Genomic DNA, 12,044 nt, shown 5'->3' with positions numbered 1-12,044 from the left:
AAATCCTCTTGAAGTTAAGGGCAGACAGGTTTGGTTTCCATTGTTTACTACCCAAAGCAGCCTAACATATATACTTGGCATAAAATAGTCCATTAATGTCATACCTGCTCAGAGGCCTTGCTCAGGGCTGTACACAACTCCAGCTTGTGCCATTCACATTGACATCATCGTTATGAATGGTATCCATTGGAGTTGTGCAGTGTCTAAACTTCATAGTTGTAAAAGGCTGCACTGCTTTGTGTCGGCTCATTTTTTCAGCTCCTCTTCAGTTGTCTTACCTCTGTGCTCTGCAAAAGAGTCAGCTCTAACTACTTTTGCTATCCAGAGGATTCATGGTATTGCTTGGTCTTTTTTGTTCCCCATGCCAAATGCAGACTCTTCAGTTTGTTCATCTGACAAATTCAAGTTTATTCCGTAATGCTGTTCTCAGAAATCCCCTTTACTGTAAAACTTTCCTGGTCACATCTTTTTCCTGCCAGTGACCCTAGGCATTCATAGTAAATGGCTTTATCAGATGCAAAGATAATACTTTGTATACATTTCTGATATCAATGCATCATGATGGTTTTATGTTAGTCTTCCGTACTAACCTATGTGCTTTTTGAGCAAGCGTATTTGTCTAATTGTGGCCTAGTTGAGGAAAACCCTAGCACAGAGCAGATGCTTAAAGGACTGTCCCTTTGTGGACTTTTCGTGTATCCATTAATACTCGTAATTCATTGAATGTACCAAATCATTTAATATTTAGAGCTTTCAGTCTCACATTATCATATATATCCAGATGCAACAATATTTACTTCTATCAATTGGCAATGTCAACTAAAAAAAAAAGTCTCAGTGTAGTAAGGGGAAATTTCACTTGAAAGAAAAGGTCAGTGTGAGGGGGGTGTACTGCAATTGGAGGAGAACTATTGCAGTAAAGTGGAGAAGCAAATGGCAACCCACTCCAGTACTCTTGCCTGGAAAATCCCATGGACGAAAGAGCCTGATAGGCTGCAGTCCATGGGATCGCTAGGAGTCGGACTTGACTGAGCGACTTCACTTTCACTTTCATGCATTGGAGAATGAAATGGCAACCCACATCAGTGTTTTTGCCTGGAGAGTCCCAGGGACGGGGGAGCCTGGCGGGCTGCCGTCTATGGGGTCGCACAGACTCGGACACGACTGAAGTGACTTAGCAGCATTGCAGTAGGGAGAATGCCGGAACCATAAGATTTGCAAGCCTCTCAAGGTTAATCAAAAGTAATTTTCCTTCTGTTGAGAGGAAGTAGCAAGGTTATTAAGTGTAGGGAGTGGGAAAATGGGATAAAAGCTTAGTTTGATTAAATAGTAGATCAGAGAATATTGTACCGTAAAGTTAGCCTATTCTAGTCATAGTTCTGGAGTCAGGAGGAAGGGGTAAATCTTTAACATTTGACTAATAAGCAGTTTTTTCCAATAAGAATAAACACTTCAGCTGATAATTTATGAGACAAAAAAATGGCAATTTGTAGTATCTTTGTCTGGCCTTGCCATAGGTAAGCAAGAGGAGGCATCTGTGATTCTTATTTCAGTCTTAAGGGGAAGGGTCATGCTTGTGCTTGTGCTCAGCAGTGTCTGACTCTTTGTGACCCCATGGACTGTAGCCCACCAGGCTCCTCTGTCCATGGGATTTCCCAGGCAAAAATACTGGAGTAGATTGCCATTTCCTCCTCCATGGGTGTCTTCTGTGACCCAGCGACCCAACGATTGAACCACTGAGCCACCTGGGAAGCCCATGGGGAACGGTGGTTCTTACCAATAAACTGTTTTCTACAACACAAAAGGCAGAGAGATACCTTACCTTTTGCTGTTTTCCAGGATTATAGTTCTCAGGTAAAATTCAACATTGTCACTAATAATAGTTTTCAGTGTTGAAGGAAAAAAGCAGACTTTCTTTTCCAGTAGTCATCACACAGCCAGTAAATGTATCCACGTGTTAAATTTAGTTGCCTTTTATCTTAGAGACTTTTCCCAGGGAAATTTTTACAAAGAGTCAAATATTACTTTCCTACCTAAACCAAGAATGTGGACTAAGTATCAGAGACTTATCGGATTTCTTTCAAGCTAAAGTCACCTTCATTCACTTGATAAGACTATAGAGGGCATAGTTATACTGGAACAAAGCTTGAGTGAAAGACAGAACTTATTAAACAAAATACACCTGCTAAGACCCAAAAGTGTGCTGTCAGTGATTCACATCTCCCTTTCAGAACAAAGATTTTTTAAAAATATCTTTTTAAAAGAGGATTTTCTGATTTGTCACTTGCTTTCTTTTTAATTGATCCTAACCACATTGCATTTGGGAAAAATATGTTTGAAGAGACAGAATTACAAATGAATTCAGCATTATTGTTATAGTCCACATATTAAAATATTACTGTAAGCTAAGGCAAGGAAGTCAAAGAGAGTAGATTAAGAGAAAACTGCAGGGGAAACGAACAAGCAGTATTAAAAATAAGTGATAGGCTTCTATTACTCTTTTGGAAGTAGCATATAGTAGTGGAACATCTAAATAATTAGGCTATTGGTAAGCTATTTGAAGTATAGATTTTTTTCAAAACTAAGTACAATTATCTCTAATCATCAGCTAATTTGTGGTGTCAAAATCCTTTAGTGTCCTTGATGCAGTTACCACCAAAATAAAGTATGCCCTTCTTCCTAATGGTCTGCTCCTTGCCTTTCTTGTACTCTGATAGGTGTAAAACAAGTGGCATACATGCACTATTTATGTTTTTTTCACCCTGCTTTCATTCCACATTCCACCAAGTTGTTTTCAAGATCAATAATGGCTTTATAATTTCCAAATTCAAAGGTTTTTTTTCCTGTCTCATTTACTTTAGAAAGTCCATTGCTTTTGATTTTTTGCTGCTTACAGTTGACTTTTCCATTGAACTGTGTTGACTGTATGCTACCTGTTACTCTTTTTACAGATTTGGCAAATGAGTTTGTTACTTTGAGTACTTCTTTTTAATTCTTCCCATTCCATTATTTTGGGAATTTACCATACTTCTGTATTTTGTGTGCTGGTTCTCCTCTGTCTGACTATTTATTCAATTTTATGGTTCCAACTGAAACCTGCCATTGGATTGGATATTACCACAGTGGGAAAGGGTATCTTGTACTTTCCTCTCAATGAAGTGCTAAGCTTTATATTGCTAATTGCCTTCCGAATATTCACAAATGGATGTCTTGCTATTTCTTCTAAGATAGCTATTCAAAATCATTTTTCTTTCCAAACTTAGTTTTCATTTCTAATTTTCTCACTCTTCTACCTCTGCCATACCCTTTATATATATATATTTTTTAATGATTTTTTTAACTTACACTCCACTGGCTCATTGCTACCCTCCTATGCCAGACCTTAAGCCAAAGTAGCTAGTCTCTGGGCCCACTAGAATGTCCAAGAGGGCAGAATTTTCTGTATGCTTTGTTAATTAATGTAGCCTAATCACAACAGATAGGCTTTCCAGGTGGCTCAGTGGCTAAAGAATCTGCCTGCAATGCAGGAGACACAGGAGATGAGGGTTCCATCCCTGGGTCAGGAAGATCCCCAGGAGGAAGAAATGTCAACTCACTCCAGTATTTTTGCCTGGAGAATCCCATGGACAGAGGAGCCTGGCGGGCTACAGTCTATGGGGTCACAAAGAGTTGGTTACAACTAAGGTGACTGAACACAATCACAAAGGATGGTAACTGGTTCAGTTAATCAGTTCAGTTGCTCAGTTGTGCCTGACTTTTTGCGACTCCATGGATTGCAGCACCCCAGGCTTCCATGTCCATCTCCAACTCCCAGAGTTTGCTCAGACTCATGTCCATCAAGTTGGTGATGCCATCCAATCATCTCATACTCTGTCATCCCTTTTTCCTCCTGCCTTCAATATTTCTCAGCATCAGAGTCTTTTCCAGTGAGTCAGTTCTTCGCAGAAGGTGGCCAAGGGATTTCAGTTTCAACTTCAGCATCAGTCCTTCCAATGAATATTCAGGACTGATTTCCTTTAGGATGGACTGGTTGGATCTCCTTGCAGTCCAAGGGACTCTCAAGAGTCTTCTCCAACACCACAGTTCAAAAACATCAATTCTTTGGTGCTTAGCTTTCTTTATAATCTAACTCTCACATCCATACTTGACTACTGGAAAAACCATAGCTTTGAGTAGATGGACCTGTGTCAGCAAAATAATGTCTCTGCTTTTTAATAGGCTGTCTAGGTCGCTCATAGCCTTTCTTCCAAAGAGCAAGCATCTTTTAATTTCATGGCTGCAGTCACCATCTGCAGTGGTTTTGGAGCCCCCAAAATTAAAGTCTGTCACAGTTTCCATTGTTTCCCCATCTATTTGCCATGAAGTGATGGGACCGGATGCCATGATCTTAGTTTTCTGAATGTTGAGTTTTAAGCCAACTTTTTCACTCTCCTCTTTCACTTTCATCAAGAGGTTCTTTAGTTCTTCTTAGCTTTCTGCCATAAGGGTGGTGTCATCTGCATACCTGAGGTTATTGATCTTTCTCCTGGCAATCTTGAATCCCGGTTGTGTTTCATCTAGCCCAGCATTTCTCATGATGTACTCTGCATATAAGTTAAATAAGCAGGGTGACAATATACAGCCTTGATGTACTCCTTTCCCAATTTGGAACCAGTCCATTGTTCCATGTCCAGTTCTAACTGTTGCTTCTTGAACTACATACAGATTTCTCAGGAGGCAGGTAAAGTGGTCTGATATTCCCATCTCTAAGTTTTTTCCACAGTTTGTTGTGATCCACACAATCAAAGACTGGCATAGTCAATAAAGATGTTTTTCTGGAACTCTCTTGCTTTTTCGATGATCCAACAGATGTTAGCAATTTTATCTCTGGTTCCTCTGCCTTTTCTAAATCCAGCTTGTACATCTGTAAATTCTCTGTTCACATCCTGTTGAAGACATGCTTGGAGAATTTTGAGCATTACTTTGCCATCATGTGAGATGAGTGCAATGTTTCAGTGTGGCAGTTTGAACATTCTTTGGCATTGCCTTTCTTTGGGATTAGAATGAAAAATGACCTTTTCCCGTCCTGTGGTCACTGTTGAGTTTTCCAAATTTGCTGGCATATTGAGTGCACCACTTTAACAACATCATTTAGAAATTGAAATTGTTCAACTGGGATTCTATCACCTCCACTAGCTTTGTTTGTAGTGATGCTTCGTAAGGCCCACTTGACTTCACACTCCAGGATGTCTGGCTCTACGTTAGTGATCACACCATCGTGGTTATCTGGTTTATGAAGATCTTTTTTGTATAGTCCTTCTGTGTATTCTTGCCACCTCTTCTTTATATCTTCTGCTTCTGTTAGGTCCATACAGTTTCTGTCCTTTATTGTGCCCATCTCTGCATGAAATGTTCCCTTGGTATCTCTAAATTTCCTGAAGAGATCTCTAGTCTTTATTAATATTTGTTAATAAATGAATGAACCCAAGTATTTAAAGTTAATTCTGCTATTACTTATTTTACCTTAATTACCTGATGGGTATTTTTTAATATTGTAAGGTCGAAATGGCCCAATGATGTTAAATAAAAGAACCCAAACACCAAATAAATAATGTAACAGGCTTTAATGGCTAGGCGCCCCCGGGTGGGATTCCTGGACCTAACAGAGTGAGGTTGGGGAAGTCCACACCAAACAAAGGCAAGAGGCAACTTATATAACTTTAGGCAAGATTTGGAGTGGTGGTCTCTCATAGGTCAGTTAGCTGGGGGGCAAGACTGGGTTGGTTGCCCGGTCTGCTCAAGGTTGTGCTGACGCAGCAGAATAGTTCTTGCTGTTTCTGGGCAGAATGCTGTTTCTGGACAGGAGGGGGAGGTTAGGAGACGGTTGATTTTTACCAGGACACTCCAGTAGTGGGGGAGGGAATGAGAGAATACAGCACAATAGTCAGAGCCATAGGGACTTTTTCCCGCCAGCGGGAAAGGGAAGAGGGGGAGGAGAAGTCCAACAATGGCCACTGAGGTCCAACCTTACAAACACCACTTTTGTATTACTGCTTTTATTATCAGAATAATGAAGTCCTAAGAAAGAGAGTTAATGTTATAAGGCTGAACATTCTGGGGTTAAACAGCCTGAGTTTGATTATAATTCTTTTCATTTACTAATTGAGATATTACTTTAATTTTTCTATGCTTTGATTTTTACATCTATAAAATTGAGCTAACGATCATTGGCTTGTTGTTAGGATTAAATAAGTTTGCACTCTTAAGCACTCAAACAGTGCCTGGTATTTAGTAAATGCTCAATTTGAATTATTATTATTATTGTATCAGCCACTACATTTCAAAATATTCTTGATGCATAAATCAGGGATATCCAAATGTTCAATAAAACATATTTCATCTTTCTAACAAAATTTTCATATAATCCCAATAAATTTATGAAATACAAGATCAGTGCTTTTTAAATTATTTGTACCTTCCTTTCTCTCATAAACTCATAAGTCCCCTTCACAAAGTTCCCAAACTCTAAGAATTACAATTTAAAAACTACTGGTCTCAGTAACTTTTGATTGACTAAATCATGTTGAAAAATCATTAGATTATAGAAAGAGCAAACATTTTTTTATAATTCATCTATTATTTTGCCTGTCTCAAATGAAGATATTCTAAGTCAAGGAAGTTATATTTGAAGACAGTTTTCATATCTTTTAATAAATTAATTTAGATCAAAGGAATAAGCTTTTTTATAAAAAACTAGGAATAAGTTTGAATTAAAAATCATATTTAAGGAATCAAAGCATTGTGTTATTATAATTGTCATATAGAATTGATTATCTGCCCTTTGAGCATTTGTAGATGACTTAAACATTATTAGTTTCTGAATGAAACCTATAATATGTAAAAAACATTTTCTAAATAATATTAACAGTACTTACCCTTTTACTTTCAACTCTTTAAGCTTAGTGAAACTTTAGACTTTACTGATACCCCCATTTCTAGCAAAAAGATATCTATTTATCTCTAGTGCTTAACTGGAAATTTTAAAGAAAATGTTAGTTGACGTTATTGAAAGTGAAAGTGTTAGTGGCTCAGTCGTGTCGTGACTTTTGCAACCCCATGAACTGTAGCCCACCAAGCTCCTCTGTCCATGAGATTTCCCAGGCAAGAATACTGGAGTGTACTGCCATTTCCTTCTACAATTAAAAGAAAGGTGTCATCTAAAATTATACTGTCTTATTCTTAGAAAGAATTTCCTGAGTAATCCAATGAACATCTCACAAAGATTCATGTACTCTTAAAGGGGTTGAGGGGAACATATTCATGAAATGTTTTAGTCCCTTCATTTTACAAATGAGAAGAATATGAGCCTGCTCAGTTAAGCAATTTACCAAAGATAAATGGTTGCATATTAAATATTAAGAAGTATTAAAATCTCTGTTCTCTATCCAGTGCTCTTTCCACCATTTGGAAAATTAATCATATAATCATAATCATCAAAATATTTTTTTCCTGTGTCCCAAAAAAGAACAGAATGCCATGTTTTAAAATCCAGATGACATATCAACTTAAAAAGCAGCATAAAAAACCATTTTAAATTAAACTTTTGGGTTAAACAGATAATGATTGCTTGATTGACAGTGACTTGTACTGGAATAGGAAATAAATCAATAAGCAGAAATATTCCAGTCATCTGTTTTCCTGAATTGCAATAAACAGAGGTGTTCTAAGAAGGATTGAGAAATAGAAGGAAAGGCTTTCCCCAATCTGTGGCTGTCTTTATTGAACTCATTTTCTTTTTTCTTTACCCTTTTAGATGCCTCTTACCTCTGTTCTGTCCTTCTCCTACTAAAACTTTTTGGAACCTTATATCAGACATTTTTGTACTGAAATGTAAATTTCTTACAAGCCTCAAGGTACTGCCTTTACCAAGGAAGTGTAAGGAGTGAGAGGCAAAGAAAGGTAAAGTCATAGAATGACTATCTAAATGTGAGATTTCAAGCATCAGTGAGGAAGAGAGTAGTAGTGTTAGGGGAGTACACTGACTGAAACCGCCCACCCTGGCCAGGTACCATAGTAATCATTTGTATGAGTTGTTTTATGACAGGAGGTCCTGGTAAGGAGCGCAGAACTAATAAGCCACCACCAACCGGAAGAGTTCAGGAAAGGTCAAAAGGAGACACCACATGTCTGACCACCTCCAAGAATCCTTCTCTCTTGCATCCATCTTGGCTGAACAAGGTATGCACCACCAGGAAGGACTCTGAGTCAGAACGATTGGCTAAAGACAACTCGGAAAATAATCCCATCACCATAAAACCAGAAACTGCAAGCCATGTGGCAGATCTGTTCTCCTGGGTTCCCTTACCCTACTGCTCTCCACCAGGGTGCCCTTTCCCAATAAAATCTCTTGCTTTGTCAGCACATGTGTCTCTTTGGACAATTCATTTCTGAGTGTTAGACAAGAGCCTGATTTTGGGCCCTGGAAGGGGTCCCCCTTCCTGCAACAGTAGCAGTTTAAAATTGTAGGAGGACAGACTTCCCAGTGCTTTTAAAATCATTGTCAATTTCCACAAAGAAACAAAAAGCAAACAAGGAAAAATGACAATTATAATAGCCAAACACAAAATAAAAGCAAACCAAAAAAAACCCCTCAAATTAATGGGACTCAACTATGTTTAAACTGAGACTAATATGTGGAGTATTGATTTCCTTAATAAGCTGAAGCCCTCAGTCCATGAATATACTCCTTAATTTAATTTAGATATTCTTCAATTTTTCTCAGTAATGTTTCACAATTTTACATACAGAAATCTTTATATCTCTCATTAGATTTATTTTTGTGCATTTCACTTTTTAGATATTACCATCAAAATTGTTTTCTTAATACCATTTCCTATTTGCTATTTGTCTGTTACAAATATAACTCATTTTTAAATAAAATAAAATACTGACCTTGTATTCAGCAACCTTGTTATATAACCTTATGCAAATAGTTTACCTGTAGAATTTGTTTCACATTCCATAATGATTAAAAGATCAATTCTCTAAAGCAATATAATAAATCTAAGATTTCATACAGACAATAATGTTTCTAAAAATTCATATAGCAAAAATTGACAGGAAAAGAATAAATATGTAAATTCAAAATCGTCATGGAAAATTTTAACACAACTCTCTAAGTAGTCCAGGGAAGATTTTTAACACAAATTTCAAACTTGATCAGTTTGAAATATATAAAACACTCTACTCAGCAATGAAAGAAATCATACTTTTAACAAGTATATATAGACTGTATTACAAAATTCATTATATGGTTGTATATAAAACAAATCTCAACATATTCAAAGACTGAAATGCAATAAAATATACTTTTTGACCTTTGAGATGTTGAATTAGAAATCATAACAAAAATTATGTTAATATATATCCAAATTTTCAGGAGCTAAGCATTTTATTTAAATGATCACGAAGAAATCACAGTGAGCATGAGAAAAGGAAAATTTTAGTTGTATTTTTCTGGTTTATTATATATGTATGTTCTCTAACACCATCACAGTTTCCCCTACAAACATATGCACTAGCAGAGTTTATATTCTATGTATCTAGTTTACTTTAGGGTCTGATAAGGCCAATGGAAGATGTTCACTAAATGATAATTGGGTGTATCAGGCAGAACTCTTAGTTTTAAGCAACATGATATGACTTTGATGACTTTAAAAAATTAATTATTTTAATTGGAGGCTAATTACTTTACAGTATTGTAGTGGTTTTTGCCATACATTCACATGAATCAGCCATGGGTGTACATGAGTCCCCTATCCTGAACCCCCCTCCCAAATCCCTCCCCATCCCATCCCTGACTTTGATAACTTTAAAAAATGAATTTATTTTAATGATATAGAGTAGCTCACAGAATGGTTTGGAGAGCCAGAGAACCCATGGATCTAAACTATCAGCTAGGAGAAATGTCTAAACTTAGTTCTTGGTCTGATCTGTTTCCACTACTGCTGGATTAGTTGATTACTCTGCAGATTATAATGCTGAGTTCACAAACACAAAACATTAGATGCTGCTAAAAAGCGGATGTTGCTTCTACTTCATTTGTGACCAGAATAGATTCTGCAATTGCTGTTTTTCTTTCTCTCAGTGGCAGCTTTTAATTGCAAATCTGGGTCATATGCATCTAAATGATAGAATTCCATTTCTGTGCTACTGCCCTGGTTTCAAAGGAGGCTGAGAATGCGAGTACTTGGGATCTTCAGCTTTTATAGTGAAAGATGGATTTGCCTCATAAAGTGGGAGATTCCTAAAACATATGGAATGGACAAGGTTCAAGCAATTTATCTATGACTTTCAGGCACACATGGGTCTTGCCAAGACACTTAGGTTAAACTCTATTTACTGATCTGTAAAGTCTCTGAGCATGATGTCATCAAAATAGAGGATAAGTGTGATGCCAGAAGGTCAAGTTTGCTATGAGTTAGGCTGTGATATAGAATGAAAAAGTTGAGACAATATACTGAGATTAATACCACTGCCTTGTGAATTGCAAGCAAATTGTTCTCGTGTTCTCAGCTTTTCAGAGTAATGGAATAAAACCATGTGCCTAATCAATCGGTATTGATTACTTAGAAAGTAAAGCAGGTTCCTTAGAATGTTATTGATTTGTTCCAGTGAAGAGACCACATATAGAACAATGATCTCAATTTGCTGTCTCTAGCTAGTCAAATTTATAAGTCCTCTGTTTTCTCCTGAATACTCTTTCACGCTAGACAAACTGAAATTTTAAAAAGGAATATGACAGAAATCACCAGCCCTGAATCTGTAAAACCTTCAATAGTGAAACTCATTTCTGTGATTCTCTTTAGGGATTTAATCCTGCTTTTGACATATTACAATAAATAGAAAGACATCTACTTATGCTTCATTGACTACTCTAAAGCCTTTGACTGTGTGGATCACAAAAAGCTGTGGAAAATTCTTAAAAGGATGGCAGTATGTGTGTGGGTCAAGAGGCAACAGTTAGAACTGGACATGGAATAACCGATTGGTTCAAAATTGGGTAAGGAATATGATAAGACTGTATATTGTCACCCTGTTTATTTAACTTCTATGCAGAGTACATCATTTGAAATGCTGGGCTGAATGAATCACAAGCTGGAATCAAGCTTGCCAGGAGAAATATCAATAACCTCAGATATACAGATGACACCACCCTTACGGCAGAAAGTGAAGAGGAACTAAAGCACCTCTTGATGAAGGTGAAAGAGGAGAGTGAAAAAGCTGGCTTAAAACTCAACATTCAGAAAACTAAGATCATGGCATCCAGTCCTATCACGTCATGGGAGCTAGAAGGGGAAACATAGAAGCAGTGACAGATTTTATTTTCTTGGGCTTCAAAATCACTGCAAATGGTGATTGTAGCATGAAATTAAAATATGCTTGCTCCTTGGAGGGAAAGCTATGATAAACCTAAACAGAATATTAAAAAGCAGAGATTGCCTCCAATAAAAAATAAATTAATTACCAAAAATAAAAAAATTAAAAAAATAAAATAAAAAGCAGAGACATTACTTTGCCCACAAAGGTCCATCTAGTCAAAGCTATAATTTTTCCTGTAGTCATGAATGGACATGAGAATTGGACCGTAAAAAAGACTGAATGGTGAAGAATTGATGCTTTTGAATTGTGGTGCTGAAGAAGACTCTGAATTGTGGTGCTGAAGAGTCCCTTGGACTACAAGGAGATCAAATTAGTCAATCCTAAAGGAAATCAACCCTGAATATTCATTGGAAGAACTGTTGCTGAAACTGATGCTCCAATACTTTGGATACCTGATGTGAAGAGCTAACTCATTGGAAAAGACCGTGATGCTGGGAAAGATTGAAGGCATGAGAAAAAGAGGGCAGCAGAGGATGAGCTGGTTAATAGCATCATCAACTCAATTAACATGAATTTGAGCAAACTCCCAAAGATAGTGGAGTACAGGGGAGGCTGGCATGCTATAATCCATGGGATCGCAAAGAGTCAGACATGACTTAATGACTGAACAATAACAATAACAA

The sequence above is a fragment of the Moschus berezovskii genome, chromosome X (assembly GCF_049115385.1).
Source record: "Moschus berezovskii isolate FMDL1 chromosome X, NW_MosBer_1.0, whole genome shotgun sequence".
NCBI classification, from domain to species: Eukaryota; Metazoa; Chordata; class Mammalia; order Artiodactyla; family Moschidae; genus Moschus; species Moschus berezovskii.
The sequence above is the reverse complement of the archived record's forward strand: the minus strand, read 5'-3'. Positions refer to the sequence as shown.